We start from the raw sequence: 26,370 nt of genomic DNA, 5'->3' as shown, positions 1-26,370 counted from the left end.
AAAAAAAGCGGGAAGAGGGATAAAAGACGACCAGTAAACCAAATCGGCCAGGAAAATGACAACAGGTCCATAACAACTAGACAAGTTGCCAGGTTAGATATCAACAGGACACGCCCACGTTTTGGGAATAATCTTATTTCTTGTCAGTCCCAGAGTTTCAAAGGAATTCTGCAAGAAAAGATTAGCACAGTTGCTGGAAGTGGATTGCTACAGCTAATCCAGCTGACAAAACAAACTTCCAAGCACCAAAATCTTCATATTTAAATGCTGTGACGTCTGTGTGTACCTTAGGTAATTAAAACCATAAAGAGCCACCACCTGGTCGCAGCGATCCCATTTAACACCCCCCAAAAAACTGATTGCAACTTCAACAGTGTGACTAGCCAGTTGGCCTGCGGCTAAAGAGATTGCTAAATATGGCCGATTTTGCAAGTGCACAGTCATCAGATGATGATAATCACTTCAGGCCTGACAATACAGTGCCTTATCTTTTCAGGCTGGAATACACGTCTGAAAAAACTACGGTTTAAATCACTGTAATGCATGATTCACAGTTTTTGTTAAACTTGATTATATATTTATCTCTCTAATGGCTCATTGCCTGGCAACAGTGCTGCTGCAGGCAATCACTGCACCCAGGCAGAGGTGCTCACCAAAACATATACCGGTACTGTATGTAGCTGTTTTGTCACTTAGACTGGATGTATTTATCCGCTCGCTGCAACTATGCAGAACAGAGCTCACGGGGAGTTCGTCGAACTGGGTTATTGGACGACGGAAGAAAAGAACCGTCTCGTATTGAATTCGCCTTCTTCCATTGTGTTAACATCCAGTGATATATTTGTAAAAACAGTGTATGACAAACGACATGTACCCCGATGGAGAAGCACAATGAGCTGCCTATGGAGAGGACTGGAAAAGATTTCTTATAACAAAGACAGAACAAGCAGACCAGCGGGAGAAATGCAGATACAAAGAGAAAAAACAAAATTAAAGAAGGTAAAGTTTTGTCACAAAAGGGACTTGAAATAAACACCTATTTTTTCCAGCATTTCCTGTGGTGTTTTTCATCTTATAATGACTTTGCACAGGCTTTACCAAAACCCGACAAGTCACATCACGTTAGTATAAAAGAGGAGGGATTAAATGGAAGGAGGAAAACAGAGAGGAAAGTAAAACCAAATGAAAGCAGTTTACCATCAACGATAGTCTCAGGGATTATAGTGAATATCCTGTTCGAAGAACTAAAGAAGAAGGAAGTAATAGCTGATAGGCATAGATGTTAGATAAAAGCACTACTTCACAGGTGAATACCAGGATACCAGTTTCATGTAAACATGCAAACCGACAGCAAGAGTTTCAAGGTTTTCTGGGGTCAATTGTTGATGCTTTTTGCGACATAATTGGAAGCTAAATCCATGCTTCCTCTACTTGCATAATAATAGATGTAAAACCAGAAAGCACAGCTATGAGAAAAACTACAAAAACGAAACAAAGATGAACGGCATTCACCCTAAGTGGAAAATAACAAGGCGCCATTTAAGTGGGTATAGGGCGAGAATATAAGGCGACTGAAGCGACACGTGTCAGCTGTACATGTGGTCCTCATCAGGGGGTTCGACCGAGCTGCTCTCCCCAACCTTCCCAGTCAAAGTGCATGTGCTTCCACATACACACAGCAAAAACCGCATAGATAAACACAGTCCCGAAACACTGCCATCAGTCACAATGCATATCCCGTCTCCTGAGATAAACTGAGAAGGCCTGCGCAAATGTTGTCCAGGGGAGCGTCAAGCTTGTATGCAAACATGTGCCGTACACAAACAGGCACAGATTTACTGTCAGAGGTCAATTATGGTATGAAATAGGTGTTTGGATTCAACGCTGGTGAGGAACACTGCTGTAGAGCTGCTACTGAGTAACAGCTATATATGAAAGTATGTGTTTCTTTTAATATTGGTATATGGAAGAAACCCATGCGACATCCGCCTCTGAATACACACAGCATTCTTCCAAATACAGCTGTGTGTCATCGTGCATCGTTTCCTTCAGCTGGTCTTCTTCAAGCACTGCTAAGGTCGCTGGAAAGGTCAGTGGATCGTACAGCTGGGGCTCGTACCGCTGCAACAATAAACAGGCGCTCCAATCGCCCCTTTCAGCGTCTTTTAGCACGTTTCAATCAATCTTTTCCCCTTTCAATTCCCGACTTTGTTCTTCTCGTCCCTCTCCGTCCGAGCCCCTTTCCCAGCTCAGCCCGGCCATCCTGCCTTCAACGCACAGACACAAACACACGCACGTCCAGGACACATCGCAGACAGATGCTAACACCACCGTCGGCTCTGCCAGGAAAAAAGGGGAGAAGAAACCCGAGACGAAACAGAGAGCTAGCAGGGAGGACAGTCAAAGGCATCTCTCCCATCAACCCACGGTTCATGAGATTCATTTTATTCCTATAAGCCCAACGCATAATTGCATAATTGCATAATTGCACACTCCAATCACAAGCAGTACGAAGTCCTCCCTGCTCAAAAGCAACGAGGGGGTTCAAACCGAAGTCGAACCATCTCTTGCTGGTAATCACAAAGCAACTTAAAGATAAATAAAAGAGCGCCGTGTTCAGCTTACTGATGTCTTTATATGAATTCTTGAAATCGCCAGTCTCTAAATTTAAACACAGCCCTTTTCTGCAATTTGGAGGAGCCCATGTGTGAAATTGCATACTGTAGAGGCAGCGTTTAAGGAAAAAATAAGGAAAAAACTTATCTGCAGTATTCGTCTGCTGTCATGTTGATTCTGCAGTGATATGCATGCATATCCGACTCAGTCAGTGGGAAAACAGCTATAGACGCTTTTTAATTTGCAGCTGCTGTGTGTCGCGCATTTCCTACAGGATGTAATGTACATTTCTGGAACCTTTTTTTTTTTTTTAGCATCTGCGAGTGAATAATGACCCCTGTTTTCCAGTGGAATCCCTCCAGATGTGTGCTGCTGTTGACAGCCTCCGAAATCATCATGAGAACAAACACATGCTCCCGCACATGCACACACACAAACACACATAAACACGGAGCGGTTTCCGCTTTCCAGCTGAATCCAGGAGGGATAAGGTGTTGATTCCCTGCAAGGACGAAATTTTAAATTGCAAAATTCCACGTTGGATCCATAAAACAATCGAGGGCTTGTGTGAGCGCATGAATGTTTGAGTGTAGAAGAGCATGTGTGTTGTGTGTGCACATTTACACGTGTCTGTCTTTAAAAGAAAGCCTTGTGTAAGCATGGAAACTGCCTCCCTGACATAAAAGATGCATAGAGTAGAACACACACTGAGATGCAAGACACACGCGCACACGCACACACACACACACGCACACACACACACACACACACACACACACACAAGCCCCAAACATTCAGTGGCAGCTCTGACCTCATAATATGACAGTCATTACTCATAGAGTCATTCATTATTCATACACACGCCCAATGACTCCAGTTTGTTCATCCTGATGAAGCATAATGGATATTCACAACCACCTAACAGACTGTCTGACTTACTTCCAGTCGACTGCTTCGCACAGCTTAAAAAAACACACATTTCTGCCACCTCCCCAGAGCCAAAACACCAAGCCTGGCTGGTGTTCCTCCCTTGGACCAAGTCGGAGCTGAGAAAAAAAAGCTACCAGCTGAGGTTTAAATCAAAAACTTTCTTGCAATGAGGCGGCAGTTGTGACCGCCGACCACCGTGTCGCTCTCATTTGTACATCACGGCTGTTATTTCTGCGTTATTCATATAAACAAACGCTCTGCCTTGAACCACAAAGATTTTCCTCAGGGTATAAATACGATTATACTGTGTCACTTCAGCTAAATACCAAGATATATTTTGCTTCTTTTACTTGGCTTCACCATATGACTTGTTTAGGTGTCGAATCTGGGGAAAACATCAATGGTTGGATCTCAGTTTTTATCACTAAAGGATCACGTTCCAAGTGAGCTTTTTTACTGTTTATATCCCTTCGTTAGCCACGATGACCTAACAAGGTTGGCTTTTGCACATTTACATATGATCAATTTATTTGAGGAAACCGATTCACTGGAGAATCAGATAGTGCTTATCTCTTTTGGTCTCAGAGAGGGATGATGCACAGTTCACACAAGACTGACGTGACGAGCCATTTTGGTAAGTGAACGTGTCACAAAAAGAGATGGGCATTGATTTCAGATGCAATCCCGCCATCCTTCAAAGTTCTATTATCAAAGGACGGGCGGCGGAGGAGATAGGAATCTATAAAAGTCTGGGAAGCTGGACACAGAGACGCTGCAACCTTTCAGCTTCAACGTGCAAGAACATTAAGCGACAATGATTCCTCGTTTGCGGTGTAAATCAGTGGAGTCTGTTATGGACATGTAGTGAATCTATTTAAGTCAAAATAACTAACTGGACTAGTTAATCCACTTTTTAAAGTGTTGCTTTGCAGCAACACTGGGACTGATGGCAAATAAGCCCAAAATGTTGAAGTGTAGTATATCCATAAGGATGCTTATACAAAAAACTGGCTCGCGATCAAGTTGCGTATTCTTATTGGTGTGAACAATACTGTAAAGGAGTTGGTAACACACACCAAACAAAGAAAGCAGGAAGACATCATCATACACTGTATAAGAAGAACTGGACAAATGCATTCTAACGCCGCCCATACGTTTTCTGAGGAGTGCTTTGGAAGCCTATTTTTGCTTTTACTGCACGGCACCAAGTTGCAGATAGGTAGAACGAGCAGGCCTGGATGCCGGCTGGAACGCAGCACCTTTTTTCAGTCACCAAGTAAGCTTTGTCATCTTAGCTGGTTAAGCTAACATATGATGCTAATTTAGACTGCATTGCATTAATTCTGATCAAATCTTTTCAAACATTCTGATTTAAAGTGTTGTTACCAAAGCAACACCTAAAATGAGTGCTGCAAGAACTGAAACGGGGGCTAGCCCGCCATTTCATCCTTGGATTCTTCCGGGCCGACCCACAACCAGTCTCCCCCCTGAAGTTGTCATGTCTGTGAAATATAGCTATGGAGGCCAGAACTGTTATTTGAACAAGGCTTTAAATGTGATTATTTACACTACAAAGTTTAACATTTTAACATGGGGGTCAATAGAGATTGACTCACTTTTGGAGCCGGCCCCTAGTGGTCAGTTGAGGAGCTGCAACTACTCTTGAAGTTGACTTGGAATGTTTTGCACTGCATATCACCTTCTCACCTACACGAGGTATCCTCCCTAACCATCCAAGAAGGTTCGCAGGAAATGCAAGTTCAATTTTGTTGGAACAAAGTTCATTTTTTTGTTGCAAGTTTTTTTTATCATTTTAGTTTCTGGGCTTTACTCTGAAGAAAGTAAAATAAAGTGTTTATTATGTGAAAATGTCATAAAAATCCATTAGCACTACCCACTATATTCTGATTTGGTAAGCTATTATATTCCAGAATAGGGTGTGAGAGTGTTACGGGTTCTCGTTCCAGCAGCTTGCAGCAAACACAAATCTGAACACCAATTCCAGACCGGCTCAGTGCAAAACATTTCATTCAAAGTGAAGAGCAAAAGTATTAAGAAACAAGCAAGAACTTGCGCTCCTTCTGTCAATTCATTTGACATACAGTATGTGCGGCTTTGCACACTGTGTATGGTATAGCTTTCTCAAGTTGGAACGTAATTCCATGTATACCTTCAGTTCAGAAGGTGTTACCCCTTTTCCCCCTTTTTTCCCCATTGGAAAAAACCAAGCTGCCCTCTGAGCGCCATGCCTCTATTGATGATGGGAATTTTACTTAAGGCAGCTTTTACTTTTGACAAAGCAAGTTAAAGCAAGAAATAAGAGAAACCAAGATGGAGAACTGAAACCGAACTTTTTTTGATACACGCCGTCATTGTCTTTTACGGTGCAACTAACAGTCATGAGTGCGGAGCTAAATTTGCAGCACTGATGTCAGTGATGACACAGAGACCAAGCTGGAGCAGCAGCCTCCATGCATTTCCACTGGAATGAAATGCACCGTTCACCATTGCCCTGCATAAAGCAGAGCGTCTGTAACATGTTTGCACAAGTGATGCAAAGAGAAAAAAAAGATAACGGAGAGAAAGGAGAGGCACAGGTGAGAGTATCTTCTTTCTCGAACGGGGTGGATTTAAGCGGCGAGGAATGCTCTCGGGTGTCAGTAACAGAACCGACCAAATCACAGCTGGGATTGATCCAAGGCCTTTTAATCTGATCTTATCAGCTGACAATTTCAGTGTGTGCTGGCATTTATTACACACACAGATGTGTTGAAATGTGTGTTTGGAGAAACGAGGGGAGCTTCTAGACATGGTGGGAAACTGCGACCGACACCACTCCCATTCAGCCGGGGCTCCTTTTACAAAAGGTATTCAGTCTAGGAGAGACCTGCACCCACTCTATCTCTCTCTCTCTCTCAATTGGCCTCTTTTTAACACACACACACACACACACACACACACACACACACACACACACACACACACACACACACACACACACACACACACACACACACACACGCACACACAAACACAAAGGTGCGCGCAATCGCCGACTCAGCTGGTACCTTTTTTGCAGGAGGGACCTGGAGAGGTGAAGTGGAGAAAAAAAAGTGGAGATCCAGAAAGGAGGAGGAGGAGGGAAGAGAGAAAAAGGGTGGAGAGGAAGGCAAAAAGGAATGCTGTGCTTGTGTCTACACTGACACACACTCTCCTCCGACACACACGCTTCGAAAAGACAGAGGGGGGATTTATAAAAGGTGGAACCTCTTGGAGAGAGAGAGAGAGAGAGAGAGAGAGAGAGAGAGAGAGAGAGAGAGAGAGAGAGAGAGAGAGAGAGAGAGAGAGAGAGCAGCCAAGCGTCTGAAACAAAATTCAGAACTTCAGCTCCGTCAACTTTCTCGCTTCCATGCGGCGAGCGCATGTGTGCACATGCACTGGTGCAGAGCCTTCATGTGTGCATGTGTGTATATGGCTGAAGTCCTGTTGCCCTGTAATTGCTGTAATGACATGTCATCCACGAAGAAGAACTTAAAGCGGGGTGGGGTGGAATGCAAACACGTGTTAGACTCGCAGACCGTGTAGGAACAAGCTCCACTCCGAACTCCTTAAACTGAAGACTCGGAGGCACCTTTTTCCTCCTAAAGAGATTAAATTTGACATGTCAAGAAACCACATCTGATGCTGAAGTAATGTCTCACGCAGACAGCTGTTGATTACAGCCCTCATTTCACTTTTAGCACATCTCTTTTCAAGCCTTTTAATCAGGCCACTGCGCCTCAGTGCCAACACAAACAGATTCTGCTCAGACAGAGCTGCTTTTGTCTGCAGAGATAAGAAATCTAATTAAATTCATCAAATGGGAATAGTGATCTGCTTTACGACCAGGTCGCTCGCAGAAAGCGGGGTTGCGCTGAATGCTCGGCCGGAGACCAGGATGGGACGATTTTCACATTGACCGGGTTCGGAGCAGCAGGTAAACCCGACTTTGGTGTGGAAACTTGTCACTAAAAGATGCCATTCTTCTGCAACTCCTACGGAAAGAAATAAAGCTAACAACTTAATAGTTTGGGACAACAAACCTGATCCAACGTTTAGAGCAGAATCCCTCTGCTGATCGTGCCTGATGCAGCAAAGCTAACAAAGGCTAGGAGGCTAATCTAACGCTATCAGTGCACTTAAACATGCAGTTTCTGCTATTTTGATTATTTAAGATATAGCCTACTGAGGAAAACGATTAAAATATTAACGTAGATGATCATTTAGTCGAGTACTGACCCCCTGCAGCCAAAAATACACTGCGCATGCAAAGCGGGAAGACGCTCGTTCAGCCGCGTCTAAGTGTTTTCAGTCTTGTTTCAGACATCCGGCAGAAAACTGATCAGATTTACAACAGACACTAATGTCACATTTGGAAAGACAAATATATCAAGATCAATGTTTGACAACAAAAAAAAAGAAACATTTGCCGTGTTGTCGTGTCCTGCGGTATCCAATATCATCTAGTATCAACACCTGTTGATTCCCAGCTCTCACTAGTCCACTGCAGGCAACATTCCCTTTCTGTGGGATTTTGTACAGATATCTCCATCCATGAATGAAGACCCTACAACGCATGCCCTGTTGAAGTTAACAGTCCATGTTTTTCAAGTTAAATGTTCAAATAATAAAAACATTTAAAAATGGACGTGATCGATGAAAGTTTTTAGAAAGGAAAAAAAAAATTGGAATTGACGACATACAATCAGAAGGCCAGTGTTGGACATCGGATAACGACATTGCAATCGGTGGGTCTCGAAAAGAAAGTAAATCACTTCTGTGAAGACAGTTCATGTGCTACACAGAACATCCATCACACGTTTTGACAATGAACATCCAATAAAAACACTCTCTTACTCAAGAACAGTCCCATAAAGTATGACGGTGTGCTAAATCACCGGGAAAACCTGCTTCGATGAGGACGAAGCCGCGGCTTAATGATGAAAAAGTAACTGTAACTTAGCATTCAAGTAATTGAAAAATGATGAAAACATCTCTGCTTTTATTTAACTCTATTGATTACAGCCTAAATCAAATGTCTTTCTCTTTCATTTTCTGTCCGGTCCCTTTGTCCTCTTTTTCCCCCCGTTTCCTCGACATGCCAGGCATTCTACAGCTCGTCGAGTTCAGACATGTCGGCACACCGCCTGGTAAACGACAGCCTCAGCACTTCTCTCCCTCCTCCATCCATCCTTCCACACACAAAATGAGTATCCCGAGCAAACTTTTCCCCCATGTCATCCTTCCATCCATCCATCCATCCATCCATCCATCCATCCATTAGGGGTGGGCAAAAATATCGATATGGCAATATATTGTGATACTTTTCCAGCCGATTCAATATCGATATTAAAAATTTGAATATCGATTTTTTTTTTTTTTTTTTTTTTTTTTTTTATCCCCGATTTTCTTCCCATTATATCACCCAGTGCTCCTACCTAAGTGACAGTCCTGGGCATTGCCACTCTCTACCAATCCTGGGAGGGCCCTTCACTGAGCTCAGGTTTTATTTCACGTTTTATTTCATTTTATAATTTATTTTTTATATAACACAATTGCCTGTCCTTAAAAAATGAAAAATAATGGACAGAGGTTTATTTATTTATGGATTTATATCTATACTGACTGATCACTGTGCCTGTCCTTGGTTTTAGTACCCATCTTTCTTGTGTTTATTATCATTTGCCACATAATTAAAGCAACCTCATACTAAATTTAATGTTAATTTCATATGATGTAAATAATATGAAAAACATATACAAATATGTTGTAACTTTAGCTTGTATAGTTATAATAAAACATATATACAACTTGGATTTTAAGATGTGTAATGCATTTTTAAATTCTTCGGTGAACTATGTAGAATATAATAATCGGGATATCGCAATGTGTATCGTATCGTGGCGCAAGTATCGTGATGCGTATCGTATCGTGAGGTCCTTCCCAATACCCACCCCTACCATCCATCCATCCATCCATCCATCCACGGTAGATGATCTACCAACCCATTTACTCCCCTCATTCGGCAGAGTTTCCAGCAACAGCCTCTGCCTTACTCTTCTCTTCTGCTTCTCCCTTAATGTCACAGGAAGATGTTTTCATGTAAAAATATTGGTTTAGGTTCATGTGATGAAAGAGAAGGAAGTGTCATTTATTTCTCATGGTCTCTTGTCTGAACTATCAACAAAAACTAACCAAGGTAAAGTTGGACTCTCCTTGTCATTACCAGCCGAAGAAACTCCAGGATGTAATGATGGAAGAGAGGGTTTGGTTGTGGGGGGACTGCTGTTTCTCGACGGCATCTAAACCGGTCGCAATGCAAGAACCCTGCTTATGGGTCGCTCTCTAATGCCCATGAAAGGGTTTGTAATTTTTTCGTTTCCAGGTATCTCTGTAAACTAAATAAACCTAAACTTCAGACAATTCAAATGGTCAGACGTTCAAATAACCCGCTCAGTCGCAGGTTCTGACTCTTTTTGCCATGCACTTCCTGCAAACACCACGCCTCCATAACAGTCCTCGGCCCTGTCAAAACACAGCTCCCTTCCGGCCGAGTGGCTGATGGGAAGCTGACGGCTTCCCTTATAGGCTGTTACAGAGGGCAATAGAAGCTGATCCCAAAGACGCTGCAGCCCATTCCCAGGGAAAGACTGTAGTTACATAACTGTTCACACACACACACACACAGAGAGAGACAGTGTCAAGACAGACCACAAATAAGGGCCAGAGAAGAAGAAAAGGTGACGAGAGAAGCAAAGGAGGGCTGAGAGTGGTGAAACTGAGAATGGGGGGGGGGGGGAGAGAAGGAAGGAGGAGGTGAGGCATCAGTTTTCCTTGGGAACAAAAAGAAGAGGAAATGGCTGTCATACACTCAGGTCAGGAACTGTGGGAGAGGACTTCCAGGCTGTGTGTGTGTGTGTGTAGGACAGAGAGAGAGAGAGAGAGAGAGAGAGAGAGAGAGAGAGAGAGAGAGAGAGAGAGAGAGAGAGAGAGAGAGAGAGAGAGAGAGAGAGAAAGGTTAATTGGAGTGCGGTGGAAGATCACCTGCATCCAACCACGAGCGGAGGAGCAGCGGCCCAGATCTGAGGGCTGTGCTCAGAATATAACACACCCCCACGCGCAGGAGGACTCAGACTCAGACCTGCGGTCCGGCGGGAAGTTAACCAATTAAACGAGATCAGATCAACATCATCCGTTGTGCTTCTATGCGGTACGGGACGGACGGCCATCTCCCGAGGAGAGGAAGGGCAGAGAAGTCAGATGAAGGGAGGTGGAGGACAAGGCGAAGTGAAGGGGAAGAGACGATGCCAGGGGGGGATTATGGGGGGCACAGAGGGGTTGGGGGGTTGAGGGTACATGGAAGGAGAAATGTGTGGAATCCTAATTGTGTTATTGCTGCCGAGCAAACATTAGTCCTGCCTGTCATACCGCAGACAGCAGGCAGTTACAGAGTGTGTTCAAGTGTGTGCACGACAAAGAGAGATAGGGGGAAAAGGGAAAATTGAATGAGTCTGGCGAATTGAAAAGCCGAGCCAAGAGTTTAAGACGCGCTCTTCACTTTTCATGGAGGCAGAGAAGTTTACAATAAGCTCTATGTTGCAGTGGGAGCTCGACGCCGCTACCTCCAGCAGGAGCACACATCTGCCGGAGCCGGCCCTCCCTCCCTCCCTCCTGCAGCTGCACAACTGGATGTGTGTTTGCGTGTGTGTGGTTGGGCCGGGGGCCAGTAAGCAGTAAACCCTCAGCAGAGGCCCTGACAGTCCAACGCTTGCCACGTAGCAGCAACGTAACTCAGAAGGAGCGCAGAGGAAAGCAGGAGATCTGTATATGCATGTTTGAGGGGGAAGGAAAGAGAGAGATGCAAGCAGGAAGAGCGAGGACAAGTAATGTGGGACAAGACGTCCGTCACACATAGAGACTAAGCGATCGTGTCAGATCCTTTATCCTCATCAGACACCGATGTCTCCAGCATCTTCCTCGGCAGTGACAGCTGCAGGACTGTTTCCTGCTGACTGACAGCGGCCTTGCTTCAGCAACATCGGAGGCCCGGCTCCACACACCGAGTACGACCCTCACCCCATCCTTACCATCTCCAGAAAACTGGGGTTAAACTGCAATCAGTCGTCGTCTCATCCGTCAATCTCAGCACTCCCCGTCTCCGTATTCCCGTCTGCCCCAAGAACATGCTGTATTTTCTTTTTTCTTGGTGTGTTTAATACAGAGGAAGTGGCTATTTTCCCACAATCACATGAAGATGACTCACTCTTCTTTATGGCAGTGCTTCCAGATTTTTCTTCTCCTTTTGTCCTTTTCTCCCTCCTCCTCCTCCTCCTTCTTTCTTTTTCCACCCAAACTCATAGCCGCCCCCCTCGCCTCCCTCAGGTCCACTGCAGTCAGGAGTCTTCTCCGCTGCGAAGGGCTGAGCACTGAGCCCGAGGAGGGCTCACCGGCAAACCCCTTCCTAACGCCTCAGATCTCCGAGGCTCAGTCTGGCCACATGCAGAAAGGCCGGACTTAAAGGTCAGAGACTAAAAGCTTAAACGGGCTGACTGGTGTGCAGGATGATACACACTGATGCGCGGCGCAGACGCTATCTTTGAATGATTAACCAGCTATCAGTGTTACCTCACTGGTCTGGAATCACCAACATTTAAGTCTTAGCGATCTTAGCATCTACGGAGTAACATTAGGGGTGGGCAAAAATATCGATATGGCAATATATCGCGATACTTTTCCAGCCGATTCAATATCGATTTTCAAAATTTGAATATCGATTTATTTATTTATTTTTTTTATATATATTTTTTATCCCCGATTTTTTTCCCATTATATCACCCAGTGCTCCTACCTAAGTGACCTACCTGAGCTCCGGTTTTATTTCACGTTTTATTTCATTTTATAATTTATTTTTTATATAACACAATTGCCTGTCCTTAAAAAATGAAAAATAATGGACAGAGGTTTATTTATTTATGGATTTACTGTGCCTGTCCTTGGTTTTAGTACCCATCTTTCTTGTGTTTATTATCATTTGCCACATAATTAAAGCAACCTCATACTAAATGTAATGTTAATTTCATATGATGTAAATAATATGAAAAACATATACAAATATGTTGTAACTTTAGCTTGTATAGTTATAATAAAACATTGTTTTGACTCAGTTTGTCCCATGAATTGTCACTATAATCTGATGAACGTGCAACTCGGATTTTAATATCCATCACTATCATCTGATGTACATATATACAACTTGGATTTTAAGATGTGTAATGCATTTTTAAATTTTTCGGTGAACTATGTAGAATATAATAATCGGGATATCGCAATGTGTATCGTATCGTGGCTCAAGTATCGTGATGCGTATCGTATCGTGAGGTCCTTCCCAATACCCACCCCTAAGTAACATACTGCTGAATTTTTTACATCTTTTTAGCTTCTTGTTCAGTATTTGCAGCCACTGGACTCCACTGATCGTTGACTTTTTGTTGACACTCTAAAGATGTCCACGCCCTGAGGTCTACTTTTGCTGTTGTTAGCGAGTGTAGCTCCAGTGGTTCGTGCCGTTGATCTTTGTCAATAGTCAAACACGAAATCTGACCAATATGCAAACAATCCATCCATGAAGGCAGACGCAGAGAAGGAAAGGAGAAGCAGTCTTGAATGAAAGAACGGAGTTGCTGCTTTTTGGTGAAAACTGGCGGTGGAGGTATGTTTTTTAGTGCTGCAGGCAAAACTACACAAAACTCTTGCAAAACACCATGAAACACAGAGAGGTAGAGCATGAACAAAGGAAGAAGCCACGCCAGATCCCCTTTTTCTTAAAATGAAAACTCTTCCTGCCAGTTTTGCAGTTTTTTTTCTGCTTGCTCATGCTCCACTTCTTCAAGTTTCGTGAATTCAATTCGGCTTCAGTACAAACAAAGTGTATTGAAAACATGATGTTTGCACGCCCCTCCTCTCGGTTTTCTGCAGAGGAACTGGGTGTAACGTTATACAAAATCCATGTTTCGGTGTAAACCTCAGCTCTGGAGTCACTGTTTCAGAAATGCACGTTATTTCCAAGTAACAACCACCTCCCGTCACCATGGTGACACGAAGGAGAAGTGAACTCAAGTTCAAACATTCTCTCTTTGTCACTCCCTCACTACAAACACACACAAATACAATCTGATCCGCTATGTCAGCTTTCAGCAGACCTTGCAAATGCATCCGATGTGCAGTTTGCCTTGCGTAGGCATGACGGTATTAAATTCTAGTGGGACATTTTACAGCTCTGATGTGCAGCAGCTCCACCTATTCTCATGTATTTATGTTTTTCCCTTCATTGCTGTGAGATGCAGTCAGTTCCATGTTCCAGGGCCCCCTTAGCACACGTATGGAGCGCTCTCGGGCGAGGTAGCTCACAGAAGGAGGCGAGGGTGTTGCGTATGACTTGTGGTTGCATGCCTTTCAAAAAAAAAAGGAAAGAGAACCGGAGCGTCTGAGGGACATTAGTTACACTTTTATATGCACCAGCGCTCCAACTGCGGTCATCATCTTCCTCCTTTCCCTCATTCCCTCTCCCCCTCCAGCACTCTACCTCCAACTTTAACCTGTCTCCGTCCCCAACAACCCCCCACCACCACCACCACCACCACCACCACCACCGCTATCCACACAATTGGCCCCACTTCCCAAACAAGCCCTCAGCCTTCAAAAGACAGCCGCCCATTCAGAAGATCTCAGGAGTGGGGGTGGGGGAGGAGAGGAATGGGGCACTGGAGAAGGTTGAGGGGAGACGGTGGTGATGGTGGTGGTGGAGGTGGTGGAAGGGGGTGTCAGGCTCTCATTCCCGCTAAATTGTCCCACATGGCTGAGCGTGCTTAGTTTAAACAAACAGCCATTTCCTTCTCGCCGCGCACATCGCCACACAGACAGGCGCGTGCACACACCCAAACATGTCAGAGCTCCGGGTGCACATACATTAACACATAAGAGAGTGCATATGATGCCCTGGCAGGTGACGCACAGCGGTACCCTCCACCAAAAGACTTGGGATTGCTCGACATCGCAAAGGCCAAGAATAAACGCATTTTTTGTGAGGAATTTGCAATTTGAGTGACGAAGAGTTAAAAAATAAAAAAATCTGGGTTCCTCAACTGCATAATTCAAAATAAACATAAGCCAATGACTTCCTGAGGTTTGTAGTCACAAAAAACCACAGAATGAGCAATTTGAGGACTGAGCGCCACAAAGTCAGACCCTGCATCTGAAAAAACAGCATTTTTACAGGAAATATTTACACACAAATTGGTAGAAAATCTGCTTGAATACAAACACATTGGTGGGGTTGGTTGTAGATCATCATCATTTTGCACATTTTCACTGTCACTCAAAGTGCAAATTATCAAATGACAGTAGTTTGTAAAACCTTTGAGGCCTAAAACATCCAAAACAGCATCCAAAGCTTTTGACACAAAAACATGAATCCAACACCTGACAGAGCACAAGCCTGAAAGAGGCTAAAAATAAAGCCGCTGCTCTCTGTCACTGGTGTCACAAGGCTGATAACAGAGAAGCTGTGAGATGAGTAAGGAAGCGGTGGAAGAGATGCGCAGATGTTCAGCAGCGCAATCCAGAAATCCAAACGACTGCGCAGGCTGCAGAGGGGGTCAACCATGTCTGGGCACGGCACAACTTAACTTAGTAAGGCAGTGAGAAAAAGGTTATGGACCCATAATCGGGTGTATAAATGGGGGATACGCTGTCATTTATTTTTCCTGTTGGAGTTCAAATATCTTTACCCAGTAACCCGGTCATAGGTCACAGACCGTACGTACCTTTATTGTCCCCGAGGGGCGATTTGTTAAACAGCCAGTAGAAACGCACACAAACCACATAAAAACAACACAATAACAGGTTTAAACTACGCGTCAGAATGACTTGTTTGGGAAGCAAAGGGCAGCAGCTGACTTTTTTTCTCCTGTGAGTTCGTCAACTAAAAAAATCTTTAAAAAAAAGATGGTGGTTTAAACCAGCCGAGATGGACCGAAGGTTTTTTTAAAGTCCTACACACTTGGCATACTTTACAGTTGCATTACAAGTGACAGAGAGTGAGCTCTGGGAGCCTTTTAAAAGATCATTTTTAAAAGCTGGAGACCCATTCGGGTGAAGCTACACCTTTTTCAGTATTTGATTAGTCAGAGTGATTTTTCTTTTAACACAAAAGCAAAACCTTCCATCAAGACATGTGCGATTTGCAGAAACTTTTCATTATGTTTATTATAACAACGTCAGTAACCACTTAGCCCACTTTGGAAGGAAGCCGGGTTTTAAAAAGTGCGAAACAGAAACTGTGAAATATTTGATAGATAGGAGTGTTTTACTGGTGAATGCTGCGATGTTATTAAAAAAAAAAGAAAAAAAAAAAAGAACAGCAACGCCTGCATACCTGCATCGGACCACCCCCACCTTTCTGTGAATTTGCATTAAACCTTCACAAGCCCAAACACTTCTGCTTTACTGCCTGTTTCAATGAACCGGCCTACAAACATTGTAATCAGCTCTACATTACAAGCAGCTAGTAAAGAGGAAGGAGTGGGGACGGCAGCCGAGTCCAGACAATAAGCCCACATCCACTGCCAGTGGACCTGCTGCCGTCCAGGCCTGCACGCAGCAAAGCCTCTGCCACGAATGCCGAGCTCCATCGGGGCTGGATGCCACGAGCCCTAATTAAGACAGCTCTGCCGAGTCAAGAAGTGAATTCCAACCCCCCCGCCCCACCACCACTTTTCCTGACATGCACGGACAGACGCATAAACTAACATTTTTGGAAGGACGGGCACGTAGACGCGGACGAACCCCTCCCGGAGAGGTCACCGCTTTTATGGGCCATGAAAAAGCTTGCTCAGTGGGTGGAGTGGGTGTGCGGGTGCTGAGAGAGGAGCACTGTTTAGTCACACCTAAATGAGAAACCTGTCTCGCCTCTCACAGACAAGGCGACAACTGAGTCCAAGATGGGCTCACATACACTCGCGCAGTCCCTCGCGCCCACAAATCCTTCACACGGCATCACACAGCACCCAGATCGCGAAGTCGTAATTCCTACACGCTTTATTAACACGACAAAGTCACAGCTGCGTTTATGGATGCTCACGTGAGGCGAAGTAGGCATCAGCGTTTAATCCATGAGAAGAGAACTGAGCTGATAAATGAGAGAAGACACTTCTGGGAATAGCAGGCCAATGGAAAGTGTACATACAATCACTTGTTCCCTAGCATCAAACACACACACACACACACACACACACACACACACTTATAACACCCCTCCCCACAGCACAGGGTCAGAAGGTCACATTCCTCCTCCTCAATCAGCCTCAGGATTTCACACACTAGTTCAGAGGTGTGTGTGTGTGTGTGTGTGGTTTTGTGTGGCATGTCTGTGTGTGAGTGTGCCTGTATGAGAGGTCGGGATATTTTAGTGATTTGTGGGGGGTCCGGCTTGAGGGCAAGGAGGGGAGAGGTGAAGGAAACTAGGCCTGGGGAAGTCTAGGAAACGCATCTTTCAATTGCCGTTTTTGAAATTCCTGACAAAGTAAATCACAAATCCTGATTTGACAACATCTCACACGAACGGTGCAAGAAACGTCCCGCGCTGAGGTCCGGACGCCTTATCTATGCCACCAGACTCAGCTACAATTTGAATTTCTATCAATTTTTTTGAATTTTGAGTTGAATGAGAAACTTCATCAGCAGTTTCCTTTCCACCTGCAGTTATCAGCCTCATGAAGACGCGCTGAGAGTGGCAAAATGAGACGAGAAATGACAGGTATGTGGAGCTGAGACGGGTGGAGGGGTAGACGGGGCAACAGGATGGGAGGGAGGGGTCAAACAGCGTCTGCAGGCCATGAATGGAGTGGCAGAAAAGGCGGAGGAAGGGGGGGGGGGGGGGGACTTTAACAAGGAAAAGCTATAAAAAATGTGGTTTTGCATTAAAGAGCACCTCCTTCCTCCTTAGCAGCGCCTTGAGCTACGCTAGTCCTGCCAAACCACCGCCATGTGACAGCCTTCATACATAGCCTGCAAACACAGATGGGGTGCGTGTACAACTTCCATTTCCAGTTCTGACAACCTAATAATTACAAATATAGCCAGTTGCAGATTCAGCTCTCTCAACCCTGCTCTCACACGTGTACGAGAACCCGAGCCCACCGGGGACTCGGGACACTTGAGAGACGCACTCATAACGCTCACAGTCAGGCATAAAAGCAGCCATTAAGAGCGGGCGGAACTTTCCACGGGCCTGCCAACCAGCAACACCGACACGCCTGGCATGCTAATACAGGCACGTAAAGTTAAACCCGTGTGTGTTTATGTTTCATGCATGTGCGTTAACTCGGCGCTGTGCGTGCGCACAGGTGCACATTTCATCCCTTTCGGCCACCTGACGACACACACACATACTGATTAGTGGGCAGCTCTTCAACAAGCCATTTCCCTGGAATGATAACCCCCCCCACCCCCAACCTCCACCCCCCACCCGAGGAACTGTGCAAGGACGCAAGCGGAGCAGGTCGACCCAAGTGCAACAAACCGCATCGAATCGCTTCAGTTTTCCTACAGGCTTGCGCATCCGCCACTTATTTCTTAGAACTTATTAGAAACCCAAAAGCCTAATCTCTGCATTCCAAGCATTTCATGCGTTTGCCGGAAATCGTTGCACATCATTTTGTTCGTCCGTCTACCTCGCGGTTTTGCTGCAACAGTGTCTTTGGGGAAGTTGCATCGTGTGCGGGCCGTGCTGCAGGCTCTACTGTTTATAAGCTATTCTATTTGCTTACTTTACAGCGTTTCCATCCGTCATCTCTTGTCATACAAACACACGATAGATAATATTTTACTTCAAAACAATAAATCAGCCATCAACTACTCATTTAGTGCATAGAATACCAATAATTGATGAAACAGTTCCCAAAAGGGATCTTTTTTTTTATGGCTGGGAGACAATAATCATAAATGCTGTTTTAGCCTAAGAATCAGAATAAAACTCAATATTATCTTCATTTATTGCTAGGTGTGAGAAAGAAAAGCTGAAAAAAAGAGGAAAAAACGTGGTCTCGGCTTCTTTATTTTTTTATAAATCCAATGTTGTTATTTTTTGTTTGTCAACCTCAGGATTTCCTCTCTGCTTTTTGCAGATGATGTGGTACTGTTGGCTTCTTCGAGTCTTGATCTTTACGACCTGGCAGCTGAGTGTGAAGCGGCATGAACGGAAAAGGGCAGAATGTCCCCTCCAGATTGCAAGTGAGGTGCTGCCTCAAGTATCCCTGGGGCTTGTGCACAAGTGAAAGAAGGATGGAGCTGGAGATCAACAGGTGGACCAGCACGTCATCTGCAGGAATACAGATGCTGTACCAGTTTGTGGTTAAGAGAGAGGTGAGCCAAAAGGCGGGTTTACTCTGTTAACCTTGCTGATTTATGTTCCTACCCTCACCCATGGTCGGGATCTGTGGTTCTACCCAACACACAGGGTAAAAAGTGGCAGCATTCGGAAAGGGGCTCAGAGTAGAGTTGCTGCTTCTTCACGTTGAGAAGAACGAGTGGAGCTGGTTAGATTAACCTGGACTCCCTCTCCAAGGAGGTGTTTCCTGTATATCAAACCAGGCGGAGGCCCAATAGCAGATCAAGGATACGTGGTGAGATTATGGCCCTCAGATCGCTTTTTAAACACCTCTGTATTCCCCCATAATAACTGAAAGTGGGGGCTCAAGGAGAGCGAGGTCTGGAACTCTTTGTTTACATGGATGGATGGATGGATGGATGGATGGATGGATGGATGGATGGATGGATGGATGGATGGATGGATGGATGGATGGATGGATGGATGGATGGATGGATGGATGGATGGATGGATGGATGGATGGATGGATGGATGCATTTTATAAACCCCTAATTTTTCTGATTAGTGCAAAAACCTTGATTTATTTTACATGTAAATTGTGTTTCCCTGGTTTGCCGAGTCAGCGTGTACATTTTGAAAGCATTGAACTTTCTTGGTGCATATGCTAATAAACCATCCTAATAAGCGTAGGTTATAACATTTTTATTACATAACCCAAAAAACATATATGTTCATGTCTGTATAGAGGTTTTTCTATCCCAATAAATATAACATAAAAAATGACAAATGATGCGCAAATCTGCTTAATCTAACTTCAAAAGTTTTTTTAATGACTTCTCTAGAATAAAGTATTAAATAAAAGAAAGGGCAGAGCCACTTGTTGAACCACACAGGGCTGTCCACATTTTGGCTGCATGTTAATTGGATAGATAAACTCACTTAGTAGAAAATAACCAATAATCAGCCCGATTAATCAGAACCAGAACATTAATCAGGGTGCAGTTATGTCAGTGTGCTGATTTGAATTTGACCTAAATTAGATAACTGCAAAAATCCATTAGAATAATTCCCAAAGGTCAGATCATCACATGGTTTATTTCAAATGTATACTTCAATGTTGATTGATTGATTGATTGATTGATTGATTGATTGATTGATTGATTGATTGATTGATTGATTGATTGATTGATTGATTGATTGATTGATTTATTGATTGATTGATTGATTGATTGATAATTAGCCACTACTGTGCAATATCTCTCTTATTTTGGACTAAAATGACCAAGAGGAGAGGAGAGGAGAGGAAAGAAGAGAAGAGGAGAGAAGAGGAGAGGAGAGGAGAGGCATGACCTCGGACGAGGACACAGGAGGAGGAAGGGGAGAGCCCCAGGAGTTGAAAGGTCTCTTTTATCACTCCCTAAATCAACAAAGTTGACAATGTAGGAAATTATCAGAGGAGAAAAAAAAGGAGGGGGGGGGTTGGTAGGGAGGCAGAGGCAGTGAGACGGGGAAGGTAAACATTACATGTCTATGCCAAGCAAACATGGGATGCTGGGATACTTCAACAAAAAGTCACCGTTCATACAGAAGAGACAGAGGAGAGACAGGAGCAGAAAGGCAGAGAAAAAACAAACAGAGAGAAGAAAAAAGCTGGGAAATGGAAAGTGAAAGCGACTGCATCTATGTGTTCATGCAAAACACATCCTTTGTACATGGATGAAACAAATCAAGAGATTCCCAAATTCTCATTATTGTGTGGCTCATCGTCTGTGCAAACTTGTGTCCCAGTTTGACTTCAGCCCAGAGATCAACCCGCTTCATCGACGTTCCTCGTCAGAAGCTTCAACTGGAACCGACCGCACTCCAGGTGTTGATCCCTTTGACCGCAACAGGAGAGGAGCGCCTGATCAAACCCACCCTGAGACCTCTCATCATGTACAAGGAAGCAGGAAGCAGCTTGTTCACTCAACCGAGCGGTATCTCAGCTACAGTGACAGCGTATGCAGCAATCTTTCTGGGGAGCACACCTGTTGCAGTTTGGAGAAGCAGATGGCTCAGCTGACAGCAAAACTTCATGAAAACTGCAAGCATGCAGCACAGAGACTGCAAAGCGCAAAAAAAGAAGACAAAATCCCAACATGGACAGGTGATAAGGGCAAAAAGAAGATAGATTTTACCATTCACTGTCAGCGGTTAATGAGGAAATGATGATTGATTATTGTACAACATGACTTGGCAAGGCTGAGGATTTATCATCATCTTATTGTTCTAATTTGTGAAGAGGTCATGAGTTAATGCTTGAAATTTAAGAAGGAAATTATATCATTAATCATATTGAAAATCAACTTGTAGTGAACTATCTGTTATTTGATGAATCATTTACTGCAAGTTATTGTGTATAATAAGACTTTATTATCCCGATAACGTCCTTTTGATATCAGTGAAGCTAAATCCAAACAGCCACAGTGTTGATCATGATTTTTTTCCCTTCAACACCTCTTTCACAAGCTCCAGGACAGCATCGTTTTGACAGCGTAACTCTATCACTTCACCCGCTCCTGTTCCCAATACTCCTCAGTAACTTTACCCACTGGTACCGTGTTCTAGGTTACCGGTCAGAAACACGAGCCTGCACGTACAATGGCGAGTATCATCCTGCCCACTCCCTGACCCCGTTTCAACCAGGTGTACCAGAAAGCTTTTACTGAGCCAGCTGCAAACCACAAGCCGGTGCAGGTAGAAAACTGAGAATGCAGATGTCCATATTCAGACGGAGACAAACGTCCTCCGCATATTTTCATTAGAAGACAGACCGTGACCTTTTTTTTCTGACACAGACACAGTTTCCTGAGGTATTAATAGAATCTCAGTGGCATTCTCCAAACAAAAGCACCCTTTTTTTAACCATCTAACCATGTCAACCATTACAGCTGGGTTCACAGCAGCCAGTTTCAAGGGGGGGAGTCAGTTTCTCAATTAGACTCCGCCTTCCCTCTTTCTATGGTCCTGGCCTCTGGTGAACTTAGAAACGTGAGTGGAGATAAAGATGGAGGGGCTGGCGAATCCTACTCTTATCTGGATCTGTGAGGTCACAATATCCTGCAAATCTGGACCGCTCATTGACTGACTCAAGCGTGATTTATACGTTATATTTGGCTGATGGTGTTTAATGACTGGAGGCATTTGCATCGCACTGTAATTAAAGCTCCAAACACTAGATGGCGATAGCTTGTATGCTGACCTTCAATGGTGCATCTTAGATATAGCAACAGAGCAAATGATGCCTATTTTATGTTAATTGACCTAATAAATGTTGAGCAGTTCAATCTATCTTTCTACCTGGCTTGAAAACAACAAAGAGGAAGTAGCAGCAGGACAATACGGAAAGACGGACCACTAATATTTGTTGTTATCATTAAGGCTTTGACTTGCTTGTATATATATTTTTTTTTTAATGTGATTAATGTCCCCTTTAAAGTCGTTTGACAGAAAGATGCTCCCCTTTACACTCAAAAAAGATCATCTCCCTCAAACTTGCATTACTTGTAGTCAGTCTTAGTGTTTTATTAATACCAACAAACTGATTTTAGCAGGATTTACTTTGACTTCTTTCTGCATAAATGAAAAAAAAGAACTGAAAAGAATTGACTTAAATGGGAACAAGCATTAAAGCTGCATGAATAGCCCATGAAAAAAATAATACCGAAGCACCAGCTATCCACTGAAATGGTTAAAGAATACGCTTACGTATATAAAGTGTTATTCAAGCCCTTGCCTATTCATGTGAAATACAGAAAGGCCAAAGCAACAAAAGCCACCCTCCTTCAACCTGATTCTAGCTGAAACACTGTTCCCCCTCTTCTGTTATGTAACTGTTTAATTCAAAGCACACACGTGCACAGAGAAGGAAAGTTTTATGACAAGAAAACTTGAACGAGGTGGAAAGAAATCCTTATAACTGCATCGCTCAGAGCACCAAAAACCTGCTTACACTATGTTGTCATACATCCTTAGCTCTGCAAAGAGTCGACAAAACGCAGATTATAAAAGAGAAAACACAACGTCAAAAAGAAATGACATCATTAAAAAGATGCTGAAAAGAAGGTGTTTTCCTGCATGACTTTCTTCTTAAATCTGTCCGACAAGATCAATGCAGCAAGGCTTTCACATCTTGCATGTGAGCTTTGTTTACACTCCTTTTGTGTACAAACGTCAAAGCAAAAAGGCTTAACTTAACTTTTTTATCTTGTTTAAAGAAAAGAGGGGGATGCAAAAGATCAATTTAAAACGAAAAAAGTACAATTTTTCAATGAACGTGTGGAATCAGCGCACGGATCAGCTCACTGCCGGTCTTTTGCGTCCGCTGCTTTGCTCCAGCTGATCAACCACCTTCAGGACCTGCTTCAGATGTCAGAAGCTTTGAGAGGAACCTGGACCTGAAACCCAGGCAAGAAACGGCAACATCCCGGGGGCCGCGGAGCAGGGGCCTCCCCAAATCCTGAGCGAAATCTTATCTCACCTGTTAAATAACTGCTGAAATCCGAGTCGGGGGGTCTGAGCTGGAAATGTGGAAATTCTGAGAAAGCCTTTCAGAACAAGTCAAGAAGAGGATTCATTTTACTTATGCCACAGTCAACTGAACAGTAGCCTATTCTTTACCAAAAAAAAAGGAAAGCCTGTGCATAACCTTCTGATTCTGAGACTTTTGGAAGCTCCTGGACTTCTGGAAGCAAAATAAATTGCTCATTCATGCACCACAGGGAGAATTCCTTCGCACTCCAAACCTAAACACACCTTTTCAGCTGGAAGCCAACCCCCTCTTTCACCCCCAATCCACCAAGAATGCCCCCCCAAAAAACTGTCAGATATCAGATATTTCAAAGGAAAAAGAGAAAGAAAGGAAGAAAAAAAAAGCTGCATGGCCACATCAGCTTTTCACCAAAGGAATTTCATCTGACGTCATATATTTGGGATCGGATTTCTCCTTCTCCTTTCACGTTCAACCCCCCCATCCCTCCCTCCCCCCTTCTCATGAAAAGTAAAGTAAGCGTGCATGTGTATCTAATGTGTTATTAACTCTCCCCCCCGCAAGCCTATATTCTCCAACGTGCCCAGAGGATCCAGGGGATGCGCAACTCCAAAACCATGGCGCATAATTACATCCCCCTTTCCATCTCTGATGATGACAGCGCGGCACAATCAGCCTCACTCAAGCCTGAATTATGGTTCTGCGTCAAACCGACGCAGAGCCTACGGCGTAGGTTACGCGGCGACACGCACCGTACGGTGCGCGTCGCCGCGTAATCTACGCCGTAGGCTCTGCGTCGATTTAACGCGGAACCATAAATCAACCCCTGACCCGTTATTACACGGCCAGATTTACTAAAGTACAACAAATGCGCAGATCCTGTCCATCTTTAATCCTCCAACCAAATCTCGGTGATGAGGTCACGCACTTTTATTCTGGGCCACGGCGAGTGCGTCCTTCAGGTACAGGCTACGTGGAAGCCAGATCATCGATCGTTTCAAGCAGGAGGCCAATGTTTGATTTCCACGTCTGCATCAGGGGAATCTGAGAGAAGGATTTGTCTTCCCTGCACAAACAGACACGTAGTCGTTTCTGAGTGAGGGAGACAGAAAGAGAGGGAGGCAGACAGACTGGCTGGAAGGAATGCTAGGATATGCTGGAGTTGGGATTTTTTTTTTTTTTTTCCTCTCCAAAGCCTCTTTGCTGCATTCTGGAAACCGCACATACGGAAAGTCGCTATCACTCCACTAAACCCCCTTCAACAGTTATCTAACGCAATTAAACACAGAAAAAAAGGCGTCAATTCAGTGACTTCGCAATCCCCTCTGTCAAATCTGACTGCCTCAGCATCTTTTATTCCAAGTTATTTCCCAGCAGAAAGAAAAGTGACCATTTCCTAGTTTTTACGCACGCAACAACAAACCCGACAGTTTCCACAGACCAAATCTAGTCTACAAAGCCATAAAGGGAAAAGGTTTTCTGTTGTTTCGCACTCACTCCATCTGAAGTCCTCGCAGACAAAAACACATTCTTTGGTAAAAGCGGAGAAAACTGCGACCACAAAAGAGCACAGGACTCCAAAAAAGAAAAGAAAAAGCGCACACCCCGACAGTCGTGTGGTGCGAGGAGTCGGCAACGATAAATCTCCGCTGTTTTGCTTTTTCTTTTGTCGCTTCAGAGTAAACGGGGAAATGAGCCCGAAAGTTTCGTTTCTCTCTCTCTGGCCCCAAAGCTCTCCGCAGTGAAGCAGTGAAGCAGTTTTCCTTTTTCCTTTGCGGTGGCCAAGTGGCCCAGACTGCCGGCGTCAGCGCTCAGCTCTCACAAACTCACACACAGACACGCACTTCGAAAACTTTTTTCCAAGTATCGAGTCCATTCTTAAGTCTCGATTCCAAGCTCTTCCCGGGGGCGCTTCGGAGTGTTAAGAGAAGTGTAAAAGAACTCACCTCGCTGTAATAAAATAATCTCCAGACAGACAGGACTGCGCGTTTTTTCTTTTTTTTTTTTTTTTTTTTTTAATTCCCAGGGTCGGGTCCTGCCTGTCTGCTGGCGCGGCGCGACGCGGACTGGGAGACTCCGCCATGTCAATCAAACTGCGACGCACATGGAGGGCAGAGCCCGCCCCCCTACCGTAATACGCGCTGGTCTGCGCACGCACAAAGTCAAAACAGAAGAGTGCGCTGCTTTGTCAACATGAAGACTGGAGTCCCGGTGTTGTATGGAGGATTTTTTGTGCCAAAATTAAATAAAAAAATACATCATTAATTAATTAAAATGGGAATGAAATATATCATTAATTAATTAAATGTGTCATTAATTAATTAAAATTAGAATGAATTATGTCATTAATTAATTAAAATACAATTCATTTTAAGTAAAAATATATATTTATTATTTCAGCATTTAATTAATTAATGACACATTTAATTAATTAATGATATATTTCATTCCCATTTTAATTAATTAATGATGTATTTATTTATTTAATTTTGGCACAAAAAATCCTCCATAGTGTTGTGCCCAAAAGTGATGCCTGCCAGAATCTGATTTCTGGACGCGGGAGCGCGCACAGCAGCCCGTTGAACGATAGCGCTAAAACGTCAGATTTTCAGATTATGAAGCTCAAGAATGATATCAAGTCATATTTAGGCAGAAACAACTTTTCATTTACTGTATTTGGCCTTCAATCAATTTTTGGCAGGTGAAAATGCCTATTTTGTGTTGTAATGGTCCTTTAAAAGAGTTAAGGGCAATCATGTGAGCTCTAGTGTTTATATTATGAAGCTCAAGAATGAGATCAAATCATATTTAGGTAGAAACAACCTTTCATTAATTGTATTTGGCCTTCAATCCATTTTTGGCAGGTAAAAAG

General features: G+C 43.9%; 1 protein-coding gene across 2 annotated transcripts in view; it reads right to left on the bottom strand.

Annotated features, from left to right (window-relative positions):
- fndc3ba (fibronectin type III domain containing 3Ba) overlaps positions 1–25,558 on the bottom strand; it is a 121,941-nt gene extending 96,383 nt beyond the window's left edge. The window contains exon 1 of one of the 2 annotated variants that reach the window (XM_061742875.1): positions 25,445–25,558. The gene's annotated coding sequence lies outside the window, so the exon portion shown is untranslated. Of the gene's footprint in view, positions 1–24,995; positions 25,138–25,444 lie in introns of those variants that run through there. The other variant, XM_061742874.1, reaches the window with a different exon arrangement.
- Between the last annotated feature and the right edge of the window lie 812 nt (positions 25,559–26,370).

The sequence above is a fragment of the Cololabis saira genome, chromosome 16 (genome assembly GCF_033807715.1).
Source record: "Cololabis saira isolate AMF1-May2022 chromosome 16, fColSai1.1, whole genome shotgun sequence".
Taxonomy (NCBI): Eukaryota; Metazoa; Chordata; class Actinopteri; order Beloniformes; family Belonidae; genus Cololabis; species Cololabis saira.
Note: the sequence above shows the minus strand (reverse complement) of the source record. Positions and strands in the feature narration are given on the sequence as shown.